Here is a 13,891-nt window from a genome sequence, read left to right on the forward strand (position 1 = left end):
CAAGTCTGGCTCGATAGCGGACATTATTTTCACTATGACACTTTTTTTTTAGAACCCACTTGCACTTAACTATATTGCCACTTGCAGGAATATCAACAACTTCCCATGCTTTGTTGTCTTCAAAGCTTTTCAGCTCTTCTTTCACTGCCTGTTCCCATTGCTCCTTCTCTGGTCCCCTTAGTGCTTCTTCTAATGTCAGTTCATCACTAAAATATTCATTACACTGTTCTGTGCACATATATCCAAACCTTTCTGGTTTTTGTCTCACCCGTTGTGACTTTGATGTGGTTTCTGGTTGCTGTTCTTCCTCAGATGTCATGGACTCCTCCTCTGGTACATAGGTTTCATCCATGTCATTCGTTAAAATGAATGAATCCTCTCCATCATGGTCTGACACCTCTCCCACTGAAGATGTATGTGGACTATTTTCTGCTGGTTTGTCTTCTACCACTTCCATTTCAATCATATTTTCTTGATGAGATAACTTTTCATTTATGAAGACAACATCTCGACTGGTTATAATAGCCTTTGTTGAAGGATTGTATAACCTATTTGACAAACCCTTTGACATCCTCAGGGTAACCAACCAGTATGCATTGTTCTGATTTCTTGTCCCACTTACGTCTTCTCTCCTTGGGTATATGTCTCATGACAGTACTACCAAAAATCCTTAAATGACTGAGGTTGGGTTTGCCTCCTGTCCACAACTTGTACGGTGTACAGTGGTTCAATCCACCTTTTACAATTCTATTTTGTAAATAGACTGCTGTGTTAATGGCTTCAGCCCAAAATTCCTTGCCTAATCTTGCATCAAATAAAAGGCATCTTGCTTTCTCGATCAGAGTCCTATTCATACATTCACAAAGCCCGTTTTGCTCAGGAGTATAGGGATTGGTTCTTTGATGAATTATACCCAGTTTCTTCAAATAATTATCAAAATCTCTGTTACAGAACTCTGTGCCATTATCACTTTTTATTTTACAAGTATTTTTATTTTATTTGACGTTGAATTCTCAACTCTTGCTTTATATTCTTTAAAATATTGTAAAGTCTCATTTTTACCTTTTAAAAAATAAACATATGTCATGCTGCTGTGATCATCAACAAAAATGAGAAAGTACCTTGATCCTCCTAGCGATACATTCTCCATAGGGCCACATATATCACTGTGTACTATTTCCAATAGCTTAGTACTCCTGTTCCCTTTATTATCGAAGGGCAACCGACTTTGCTTTCCTTCACAGCACACTATACAGTTGGACTTGTTGATGTCGGCCTTCTCAGTTAATTTGACCCCCTCCACAGCATCCTGCATTTTATTCATGTTATCACTGTTGACATGTCCCAATCTACAATGCCAAACTTCTGGAGACTCTGCTGTTGCTGCCACCAAACAAGATGAAGTATTTAGTTTATAAACTCCATTTATAAGTGATGCAGTCGCTACTAGAGTGTCCTGTTTATTAAATATCTCGCATCCATCGCTTGTAAAATACACCTTGTTACCCTGCCATATCAGTTGGCTTACTGACAATAAGTTGGTAGATAATTTGGGCACACACAACACTTTTTCAACAGTTATGTTAAAGTCACATCCTTCAGTTGATGTTGTTATGTTTACTTTTCCACAACACAACACTGGGATTTTATTCTGGTTAGCAACCATGATTTCCTTGGTGAACCCAGAATAACATTCGTCGACCATCCAATTTTTATTGCTTGTCAAATGCGAACTTGACCCAGAGTCGACATACCAGTCACTCTTGTCAAATATTCTGCTAAAGAACACGGCACTGAATGCATTACTTGTTTTTGACGATTTATTTTCAGAATTCTTATAAGATTTATCTTTATAAGTGCATTGATTACGGTAGTGGCCATGTTGTTTACAATTATAACATTTGACGTGTTGTTTTTCTTTGACAGATGTCGACATTCGTTCATTCTCACCATTTTTTTTTTTTTTTTTTAATAATTTTATGGCCTGGTAACGAGACCATTAAGCCCATTCTCACCATCTTTCTTGTACATAGACTGTGTACTAAAGAGTACTCTCTTTGATTTTTGATTCTTGCGGAAACAAGCAAACGCATTGTTGGCATCACTGTCTTCCGGTTCAATGTCCATCAATTTCCCTTTAATGGCGTCGGTTGTGATTATCATGCCCGAATGCTCGATTGCCATTATCATGGGCATATATTTTTCAGATAATCCAGCCAACATGATAGATCCGATCCACTCATCACTTATGCCAAAACCCGTACCTTGTAATTTCTGACCAGCTTCAACAATTTGTGTTACATATGACGTCATCGAAGTGCAATTTTCTAATCGAATAGAAATTAAATTCCTCAGTAGACTTATTTTTCTTGTAAATCCCGAGTCATCGAATAACATCTTCAATTTATCCCACAATTCATTCGATGTTGCTACATTCTTTATATGAACATAAAGAGCCGGGTCAATTGTTAGAATCAACTTCGCTTTTGTTCTCGCATCGTCTGCAGCTGCTGGAGCAACGTTGGGCTCAGGTTTGATACACCCAACCATTCCCTCTAAGACAAGGAAATTTTCTGCTGCGTAACACCATTCACTGTAATTTTCACGCCCTTGCAGTTTCGGCACACTAATGTGATAGTTCGAACTGGACGCCATTACTGATGCCTGACGCGACACAATAAATCTGCACAACTCAACACACTTAGTCCTATTCTGCCACGAATTATTATTATCGATAATGTCCTGATAATCAATAATTATACTGTCGCGAGAACTAAGTACTTTTTATGAGCCAGGAGCGGCCTGGGCCCATAACCTGTAATAAAACAACGTGACTGAGCGAGTACCGGAAAAGAACTGAACTTTATTTTCTAAATACAAAAGTAAAGAATCTCATAGACAACATTTGATGACACTCTGGTACAAGATGTCGCTAGTAGTAGGTACATCTATATTTTGCTATTTATAATATTTATCTTCAAATAAGTCATACAAATTCTTAATAGGCCGGCAACGCACTCGCGAACTTGACATTAAGATTGTCCACGGACAATCTGTTCGTTTACCACCTGTTCCAAGAAAAACAGTAATAAGTAATAATCTTTTTAATATTTCAGTTTACTATAAATTACAATTTTTAAGTTTAAAAATTCTTAAAAGGCCTGCAACACACTCGCGAACATTGCGAGTGTGCAGTAACGGCGGTATCAGTTAAGAACTGTTGTAATTCTTGTTAGGGCACGATAATTATACACACAGTATCCGTAATAAAGAAATATATTTACTGTTTAACTTGGAAGTGATATGTCTGCTTCCTACCACGATACACATTGGAATGAAACAGAAATGACCTGGAGCAGAGTGAGGTAAAGACAATTTGGCGCCTCGACAAGATGGCGGCTCGATCGCTCATTCAAATGACAGGAAAAAGTCAATACAATGATTAATTTTTGCAATATTACTCAAATAAATCAACATGCCCCCTCAAAAATTAATTCTTGTACAAATCAAATGCCTAAACAGAACTATATAACTTCCAAGCGAGTCTGGGAAAATACAAAAATAATGATCCAACATTTGTTGCTCGGATAAGGGAAAACCCAGAAAAACCTTATCAGATCATTTCATCATCTTAAATTCGATACATTATATATATTACATATAATTATCAGAACACAATGAATATAACAGAATAATTAAATTAATAACAAATAATAGCCAACTCATTAAATATTATAATTGTAAACCCATGTTTCTCCTCATTTCATGAAACGTAACCGCTGGTAATGGTTTTGTTAACGCATCTGCAGGTTGTTGACCTGTGGGAATGTATTTTAGCTTTATTACATTTTTCTCTATTTGTTCCCTAGAAAAATGTCTGTCTGTCAGTTAATTGTCTTCATATATTACAATAGGAGTGGATATATCAATATGAATACTCCTTTCCAAAGATTTAAGCCATAAAGGCTTCATATAAGGCCATATACTCAGCCGCTGTGGAGGAGGCTGCTACTGACTATTGTTTCTTTGTTGTCCAGGTTATTGAACAATGTTCAAACAATTTAAATATATACCCGGTTGTACTCTTTACATCATTACCTCCCCAATCGGAGTCCACATACCCAGTTAAGATATTATTATATTCACACCTTTTATAACATAATTTAAAATCAGTTGTGCCTTTTAAATATCTAAGCACTTTTTTGAGGCATTGCCACAATTCTTTATTATTTTAATTTGTGTACCTACTTAATATATTAACGCTAGTGCTTAAGTCAGGTCGAGTACATAGCATTATATACATTAGACAACCAATTAAATTGCGACATGGAGCAGTGTAATTTTTTCTGAGTTTAGTGCTTCATAATTGAGTTTACTATCCATAGGAGTAGTTGCAATCCTGCATGCAAAATTTATTTAAAACTGTTTTAATATAAGCACTTTGATCTAACATTATCATATCATCGCAACGAGTTATTTTAATTCCAAGAAATAATTTAATTTCATGTAAATCTGTCATTTCAAATTTACTCATTAAATATATTTTAAAACTGTTTATTGTATTTACATTAGCACTCACTATTACCAAATCATCAACATAAAGTACCACATATATATTTTTCTGTATATCTCCTTTATTTAGTATATAAATACATCTATCTACTGATGAATTCTGAAAACCCTCCCGCCTAAGAGACTGTTCAAAAATTTCAAACCAGTATCTAGCGGCTTGCTTTAGCCCATATAATGCTTTATTTAATTTACACACATAACCATTTTTGCAAGACTGGAACTTTTTTCTGGAACTTTCATATATATTTCTTCCTGTAGTACCCCATTTAGAAATGCAGTTTTTACGTCCATGTGATGTACAAGTAAATTATATTGATTAGCAAAAGCAATAATAAATCTAAAACTAGCTATTCTTGCAACAGGTGCAAAAGTCTCATTATAGTCTATGAGATATTCCTGGCTAAAAGCCCTAGCAACGAGTCGAGCTTTATAGCGTAAAGGCTTTCCGAATTCATCATTTTTTATATTAAACATCCATTTGCAATCTATAATATTTTTGTTATCTGGCCGTGGTACTAAAGTCCATGTTTTATTTAAAAATAGAGAATTTAATTGCACCTTCCCAATGAACTCTATCGTCTCGTGTTTTAATCTCTTGAAACGAATTTGGTATTTTACACAAAATTGAACTAGCACACATAAGGTTATCATCGATTTCTTTATAAGAAATAGGGGGACGACTTTAAGCCTATCACTCCTACGTGGTTCAATACAACTGGTTGTGTCCTCATTATTTACGACCACTGAAAGATCATCAGAATGTGCATTTGGTTGTTCAAATTCGACGATGTCATGGTTAGTTTTGCGAATTTTCTGAGGAACTTCATAATCATCAGATTTACAGGTATCTGATTTATATCTGTCAGTTTTTTGAGACTTTATTGACTTTGAAATGTTGTCAATGTTAACATTATCATGAGAATTTACTATATTCTCTTCAGGTCGCAACGCAGGCCTGGATTGAAGTAATTTGTCTCATCTACTATGACATCTCTGACAGTAATAAATATTTCGCATTTAGGATTCCAAACTTTATAACCGTTTGGTTCGTATCCCACAAGAATACCTTTCCATGACTTAACATCGAATTTTGTCTTATATAACTTATCATGCACATAAACTGTTGAACCAAAAAAATTTAAATATTTTATTTGTGGTTTTTTGTTATGCCACATTTACGAATTCAATCATCATGTAAGTAATTTATATATTATTTAACATTGTACATTATAGTATGAAGTTGTAATAATTTTAAGCAGCATTATTTTCTTTAGGTGACGTAATTGGTGAATAATATCGTAATTGAAAAGGATATTTCTCTTTAAATGTACAAGCTGTGTGTGATGCAGAAATAAAATATATTAATGTTGTTCCCCATGGCCTGGTGCCGCTCATGATGCAACAACTTTTGTAAACTCAGTTCTACAAGTTAATTCAAATTTATTGATAAGAAGGTAGAACTTGATAAATGTGCCAACTAAATTAACAGGTATATTTGTTTATAGCTTAATATCGTACAGGTCTACTGAGAAATCACTGGATGGTTGTTAATAGTGCTTACTCAAATATACCTTATTCATTAACACCATTTCTCTGACTGACCAGAGATATGATGAAGTACACATTAAGAATAGGAATACTATAGAGAGGTAAATATATAGTATAATTTAGAGTATTAATAATTATACTATGTCAAAAAGTTGCAAGATATGTGACCCAAATGAAACATGATGTAAGGTTAAAATATTTGTCTTTTTCGGAAAATTTGGAGTATGGAAATGTCGCTTTAACATTGTATTTATTACTAGCTTAAGTTCAAGCTATTGTTATTGCCACAGCTGTTATGCAAAATATTTGTAAGGATTATAATTTGTAGATATACCGGCAGAAGTTTTAGTTCCAACACTTGATACAGTTTCAAGTCAAGAAGTTAATGAAGGAAATCAAGACGTAACTGAAAGAACAAGCTTTATTTATTATTTTGGAAAATTAATATATTCTTCTTAATTCTAGCAGAAACAAACATGTTGTATTTAAATGTCCTTTTGTACATATAAAATACTAGTACTTATTTTTCTTAGAAGAAAGTTAGTTAAAATTTTAATAAGTTATGTCGTTAATCTACCTATAAAATTAAATTATTATTTATCATAACCATGTAATCTAATGAAATATTAGGAAAAATAAATAAAACATAACATAATATAAAATTTATTTCATTATACTCTTATATATTACTAATATGTAATCCAATGTTATAAACAAATGTTATAAATGTAAACCAATGAAAATGTTAAAACCATCAACTTCAACTTCAACGAACATTAAAAAAACAGAACTGGTACAATTGGTTCAGGCTTTGTATAGTTATGCGCTTACCTACACATTCTGCGATTCATTTTTTATATTATAGATGACACTGATGACAAAGGCACTCTTCTCGGTTGCTGGAATGAGAGATAAGTTTCATTAGGTTAGAAAATTATGGTTCCCGAAACTAAGAGCCTTCTGAAAAGCGGTCACCACGTTCGAGTAGTCCACAGGAAAACAAATATGATGCCAAACTCATTGCCGTTAATATTTTTTCCTAATGTTTTAAATATGATAGCAAACGATGGAAAGCCATTAAATAAATTGACCAGGAAACCGTGTAAGCCTTCGCCCCATCGCCAATGTTCTTTAGTAATTTTAGTAAGATGAGGAAATTGAATTGAATCACTATACATTTCTTAACAAAAGTCAACCGATTTAATTTAATTTATAGGTTGGTCTGACGCACGATACCATTGTAAGTCCGGTAAAACTATCGATGGTTAAAATATTTACTCTCTAGACCCTTCGTGTAAAACCAGCCATATTCTGCTGCTGGACAGGCAGAGGTAGGCACGTAAGCCATCTAATTGTGCGAGATTTTGAAAAATTTGTTTATTATTATCATATTAACAGATTTAAGTTCTACATTTTATTATATACCCAAGAATTTACAAGAATTTCATTACTCTTTTCAGTATTTACAATAAATCCTTTAGCTTCAAGAAGTGTTCTAGCGTCCTGAATATTTTGTAAACATTCAGTGTAGCTGGAGGACATAAACTTAATATTTCTTGTGTTAGCTTCTAATATTAATTTAATTATTCTAAATTCTAAACATTTTTATGAAACATATTCTTAAGAATCTTGCTACAAGTGCGCATGTGCAATAGTTACTCATTTGACTCGTTCGGTTGTTTACGAGTTGTTACGAATTGACTCGACCATTTTCCCGAAGTGGGATGGTCGAGTCGGAGGAGGGAGTTGTGATTATAAGAGGTTGTGACACATGCGCAGGGGCCACTTTCGGTTCCGACCGCCGACCCGTGCGGATGTCTGCTCCAGTGCTCTCTCCGTGTGAGTCATCAGTGCTGTAGTGCCATCTCGCTCGCTCCGTGTGAGTCATCGCCGCTTGCCAGTGCGCACGCGCTGTCCGACCGCTGCCTTGCTGCCTGCTGCCCTCTCATTGGTCAGTCCGATCGCTGCCTTGCTGCCTGCCGCCCTCTCATTGGTCGCTTCGCTTCAATTTATGAACGCGGGTTTACCTGCGGCCCTCAGATAGCCACCTAACGGTGCCAAACGGTTATCTGTCGGTTAACGCCTTGTGCGGGAGTGTTTTTGTTGTAATTTATAGATTGTTCGAATTTGCTTTGTTCAGTCTCTGAATATAGTTTACTTTTAGGAACATCGCTGACCAAGAAAAAGGTATTTTATAACCTTTTATCCACGATAATAGAGTTGTATCACAAGTAATAAGTGAATAACATTCTTTGATAAACTACCAGTGAGCGCGAGGTGGCGCGCGCGGCGCTGGACGCGACTGCCTATAGTAGGCTGTGAGCAAGCTCCTTCATCCTGGATTCCCCTTTTGCCTATGATTAAATTCTTTTTGACCTTCTTTGTCCTTTTCTGATTTTGATGCGAGCTTGTAGTCAACTAATCGCTTACTGAATAGGTACTTGTATACCTATGTTCCTTGAAGTTGTTCTTTTAGATCTTTTAAGGCTATATAGAATAAAGTTGTGTCGTGTGACTGAGTCTTGGTATTGTGTGTCACATTGGAATCCGCATCCATAAGTAATTTTAATAGGTACATATTTCTTGTTTCCGCAGACAAGAACACTGTGAGTGGCCTCTGCTAAACAAGAAGTAGCTGTAGCATTTGGTTTCATTTGAAACCTGCGTCCTATATTAATCCTGTTTGAGATTGCGGTCTTTTCCTCTGGGTTCAAATTGGGTGCATTGATTAGAATACTTAGATAAAAGTTGTAAAGTGTAAGCTTACTGCAAGATCAAACTGTATGTCTTCACCTGGAGTATTAGACTTTGATGGATCTTCTCCCGATACCTGCAGCAGTTCATTGTCTCATCCAGCGACAAGTGGTCGTTAGGGCGGCGGCCGTGCGTTACCTGTTACGCGACGCTTTTGGTTATGTACGCCTTCGTTGGAGGATACATCTGGAATAGTAAGGTAAATGCTACATTACAACTGGATTTACACACGTGTAGTTACAATTTCAATCAAATGAAAACTGAGGGTAGTATTAAAGTCTCAAAGCTCGATGTATAATAAAACTTCACTTACAGGTAAGTCATATTGACGATTTTGTGTTGTACTTTGCCAAAACATGGTAGGGAAAATACTCAAAATGCGGTATACCATCAAAAGAAGATTCTTCCTTATCCTTGCATAGGTTCCCTCTTCCGTCCGAGAATGGGCCTCTGAAGTAAGTAGATCGGTTAATCTTTCCAATATGGACCGTCGATATTTGAGGTTTTAGAGGGGCGGGGAGGGGGTTGACGGCTACTTCGGAGCTTTTATATATACTCTAGGGGTAGGGCAGACAAGACCATGTGGATAGTGGGGTGCTCTGATTCGGTTTTGGGTACTTTTTTGATATTAAAAAAGTACAGGATAATACAGAATTAGATAATACAGAAAGTTACAAACAATGAAAAAAAAATTTTCAGCTATAAATTTCATTTTAAAATTCACAACAGACCTTATGCAATCCAACTTTTTCAAAATTCCAGTAAGCAATTTTTTTTTTTTACTAATGATTTATTATTTTATAACCTGACCTGAAATAACATAAATCAAAACTTACTTTAACTCATCCGAGTAAGGATTAAGCCTTCTGCCAGATGACCTAGTAAGTCTGGGCATCGCAGCAAATTCCTCGCCAGGACTAGTCAGCCCACTAGGACCAGCAACCGGTTCGTCAAGGATCGGCGCAGAAGAGGAGGCCGTGACAAGCGGCTAATTTGAGTCCAACACTTGCACTTCACTTAACTCTTCAAACAATGGGCTTCGGAGACGCCATGGTAGTCAAACGTTGTAAGTTTATAGGAGTACGTAAAACGATTTCTACTGCAAGGGTGACAAACGATGACTGGACGCCATTAAACAAAATGAATGGCTTAAAAACAAATTTAGTGATCACCAAAAAGTATCGATACCCGAGTAGTATCGATATTTTCAATAACTTTTGTACTATCTACAAAACAAATATGGGCATTTAAACCGATGATCCATATTAGAAAGTTTAATGTCGATACCAGAGTAGTATCGATACTTTGAAAATTTTCGGAACCCTACACTAAGTGATTGACGTTTGACATCAATTATTTGTCAAATATATTTTGTAATTGCGTGTTGTTACTTACCAATTTGTGTGAAAAGTTTTAATAAATGTATCTCATGAACCGTAAGTTTGCGCAACCTAAATCTTTGCAAAACTCTTTCTTTTAGTGAGTACTATCTACAAAAAAATGGGCATTTAAATCGACGGTCCATATTGGAAAGATTATCCAAAACAGCTTCACTATTAACTATGTCTAATGAAAACTTTATTTTTAGTGTTAAAGTTTGGGCTAAATTTTGTTTTCCTAATGGTGATGGGACATCCATTGAATCATTAAAAACAGTGAATGCCCAGCATAGGATACTATGTGAAAATCATTTGAATGAATCTTCATTTACCAGCAGCGATAGGAAAAGACTTAAAAAGTTAGATTAAGAGTGAATAGAGGAGGATATAGACCAATTAAAAAACAAACATTGTAGTCCATATAGAGCAAGTTATGACATCCAAGTGAGTATTTACATTCATATTCTACCTAAGTCAAATAGACAAATTTTTATAGTCATGCTTTTTTACATAGAGGTAGGCAGTACATTTCTGACACACATCTAGGTGATATATGGATGATTAAAAGTTTTCTATTTTCTCCATCCACTTATTGGATTTGTTATCTTTTTCGAATTTTTTATTCAATTATTTTTGTATATTTTCCAGGAACCATCAACTAGCAAAGGTATTTTGTAGGACTTGGACGTGAAAAAGTTCAGTGAACTTACACCTCAAAAGCAAACGCTGTCTAAGAGATGCAGAAAAAATCTATCGGAAATAGTGAGGCTCTGAAAAAAGTTTCAAGGTGATAAAAACTCCAAAAGATCTATATTAAGTGTACTAACATCAAACGAACCTAGCAATGAAATATTAAAAAGCACATTAAATAATTCATTTTCTTTACTATTACAAAGCCAACTGAAAAACTTTATAAGAAAATTAACTGGAATGAGATGGACACTGGATGATAAAGTGAACGTCTTGAGCATCTATAAGAAATCAAACTTTTGTTTTATATTATTGATTAGGTTATTTTGAAAGAAAATATTTTTTTAACTGGATTATTATACATAATTATAAGTTTATAATAATACAAATAGTTTTAATCCGGTATAAAAAATTGGTTTCTTTCAATGTGTAAAAGCTATGTTAACCAAAGACAATACTAGGTTATTTTGTCAGCTCTCTCAAGGCATTATTGAACAAAATTCCAATGGTATGTGGAATCAACAGCCCAGTAATACAGACAGTAAAAGAAATCACAAAAGACCAAGATGTCAATGATAATTTATGTAAAATGGCTTTTGATGAAATGTCAATAAGAAAAAATCTGACATATAACGTAAAACTCAATGCTAAGGCCGTACTACTGTGATAGCAAACCATAGTCGAACTTTCATGGTTATCGGTGTTCGAAAATGCTGGAAACAGCCAATAGCATTTTACTTCTCAGGAGATTGTGACACAGCAGACAAGTCAGCAGCTCTTGTCGAGGAGGTAACCACTTCTTTAGAATATTATACAAAATGTTGTTGAATATTAATTTTTACAAATTTACATTGGCTTGTTTGCTTGAGTGCATGTTTAAAGATTTAATTTTTTTTTAAACGGTATTTCCAATTTACACTAGATATACAAATAAACAGAAAACTAAACATAGGTTGGTATAATAATTTAATTAATTGAACAGCGGAAAGATATTAAAACTTTTTTATGACTTATTTATCCATTGAACCATGACCATCCAAACTAATAATTGATGTACCTCTGCTGTACCATATTTATTTTCTTATTGCCGCTTGACCTGTGATTGGTTAAAATAATGCATTAATTGTTTTGAGAATAAGATCATAACCTTCCATTGCAGGTACAGTAAAGTGGAGCCACATAGAGGAGTTTTATAATAAAGATCGCGAGAATCCCAACCGTGTTTGCTCCAGCTTTAACCCAGCACCACTTACAACCAGTACAGAATGGCAAACAGAAAATCAAAGAGCGCCTAGCAGATCAAATTTTAAGCCATTCGGTTGCAGTTGGAATATTTGCCAAAGTAAGTTTCAAAATTTTATTGAAAAGTACTTCAGCAACGGTTCCCGAACAAACAAACAGGCAGAAAATTCAAATTCAATTCAGATGAATGATGACAAGACGCCCCTGGAACAACTGTCGCTGGACAAGCTTTTCGACTGAACGGAGATTCGACCGACAGGAAAGAGGTATAAACACTTATTATAATAATACTTGACATCTGTAATTGTGGACGTGATCCAAACCCCACGTCGGTCCAATTAAAAACTAGCTTAGGCAATTAGTAGCAGCGTTTTTAATACGCTGAAATTATTATTCTTCGAAGACACTAAACCTAGCTGCGCAACTGAATATCCCTGTAACAGCCAGGTGGAACCTCCAACCTCCCAGGGAAATTAAGTGGCATCGCCGACTCAGCTACGCCTACGTCTGGCTATGCTCTCGGGGTGTAACTCCCATGATTAAGTTAATCGTTATGAAACGAATAACTGTATGTAGAAGAGAGTGCCTGCGTCTGGCTATGCTCTCGGAGTGTAACTCCCATGATTTAGTTAATCGTTATGAAACGAATAACTGTATGTAGAAGAGAGTGCCTGCGTCTGGCTATGCTCTCGGAGTGTAACTCCCATGATTTAGTTAATCGTTATGAAACGAATAACTGTATGTTGAAGAGAGTGCCTGCGTCTGGCTATGCTCTCGGAGTGTAACTCCCATGATTTAGTTAATCGTTATGAAACGAATAACTGTATGAAGAAGAGAGTGCCTGCGTCTGGCTATGCTCTCGGAGTGTAACTCCCATGATTTAGTTAATCGTTATGAAACGAATAACTGTATGTAGAAGAGAGTGTCTGCGTCTGGCTATGCTCTCGGAGTGTAACTCCCATGATTTAGTTAATCGTTATGAAACGAATAACTGTATGTAGAAGAGAGTGCCTGCGTCTGGCTATTCTCTCGGAGTGTAACTCCCATGATTTAGTTAATCGTTATGAAACGAATAACTGTATGTAGAAGAGAGTGCCTGCGTCTGGCTATGCTCTCGGAGTGTAACTCCCATGATTTAGTTAATCGTTATGAAACGAATAACTGTATGTTGAAGAGAGTGCCTGCGTCTGGCTATGCTCTCGGAGTGTAACTCCCATGATTTAGTTAATCGTTATGAAACGAATAACTGTATGTAGAAGAGAGTGCCTGCGTCTGGCTATGCTCTCGGAGTGTAACTCCCATGATTTAGTTAATCGTTATGAAACGAATAACTGTATGTAGAAGAGAGTGCCTACGTCTGGCTATGTATGCTCTCGGAGTGTAACTCCCATGATTTAGTTAATCGTTATGAAACGAATAACTGTATGTTGAAGAGAGTGCCTGCGTCTGGCTATGCTCTCGGAGTGTAACTCCCATGATTTAGTTAATCGTTATGAAACGAATAACTGTATGTAGAAGAGAGTGCCTGCGTCTGGCTATGCTCTCGGAGTGTAACTCCCATGATTTAGTTAATCGTTATGAAACGAATAACTGTATGTAGAAGAGAGTGCCTGGGTCTGGCTATGCTCTCGGAGTGTAACTCCCATGATTTAGTTAATCGTTATGAAACGAATAACTGTATGTAGAAGAGAGTGTCTGCGTCTGGC

The 13,891-nt window shown here is 35.7% G+C and overlaps 3 long non-coding RNA genes across 8 annotated transcripts; 2 read left to right on the forward strand and 1 right to left on the reverse strand.

Annotated features, from left to right (window-relative positions):
- Positions 1-5,019: 5,019 nt before the first annotated feature.
- LOC123719048 lies at positions 5,020-6,508 on the forward strand. Its single transcript, XR_006755110.1, has 3 exons — positions 5,020-5,766; positions 5,847-6,221; positions 6,449-6,508. It is a non-coding gene; the product is annotated as an uncharacterized LOC123719048 (long non-coding RNA).
- A 406-nt stretch (positions 6,509-6,914) lies between these two features.
- On the reverse strand, positions 6,915-10,197 carry LOC123719046. Of its 4 annotated transcripts, none has more exons than XR_006755108.1 (4): positions 9,711-10,197; positions 9,188-9,324; positions 8,888-9,060; positions 6,915-7,019 (listed from the first exon to the last, which is right to left on the reverse strand). It is a non-coding gene; the product is annotated as an uncharacterized LOC123719046 (long non-coding RNA). The 4 variants fall into 4 exon arrangements; XR_006755105.1 differs by having other exon boundaries at positions 8,888-9,012; positions 9,711-10,196; XR_006755106.1 differs by having other exon boundaries at positions 8,914-9,012; positions 9,711-10,195.
- Positions 10,198-10,225: 28 nt separating this feature from the next.
- LOC123719045 lies at positions 10,226-12,483 on the forward strand. 3 transcript variants are annotated; one of them, XR_006755104.1, is made up of 6 exons: positions 10,227-10,310; positions 10,463-10,697; positions 10,902-11,040; positions 11,418-11,732; positions 12,103-12,285; positions 12,369-12,483. It is a non-coding gene; the product is annotated as an uncharacterized LOC123719045 (long non-coding RNA). The 3 variants fall into 3 exon arrangements; XR_006755102.1 differs by having other exon boundaries at positions 10,226-10,310; positions 10,902-11,732; XR_006755103.1 differs by having other exon boundaries at positions 10,227-10,353; positions 10,902-11,732.
- Positions 12,484-13,891: the final 1,408 nt, after the last annotated feature.

The sequence above is a fragment of the Pieris brassicae genome (assembly GCF_905147105.1).
Source record: "Pieris brassicae chromosome W unlocalized genomic scaffold, ilPieBrab1.1 SUPER_W_unloc_1, whole genome shotgun sequence".
NCBI lineage: Eukaryota > Metazoa > Arthropoda > Insecta > Lepidoptera > Pieridae > Pieris > Pieris brassicae.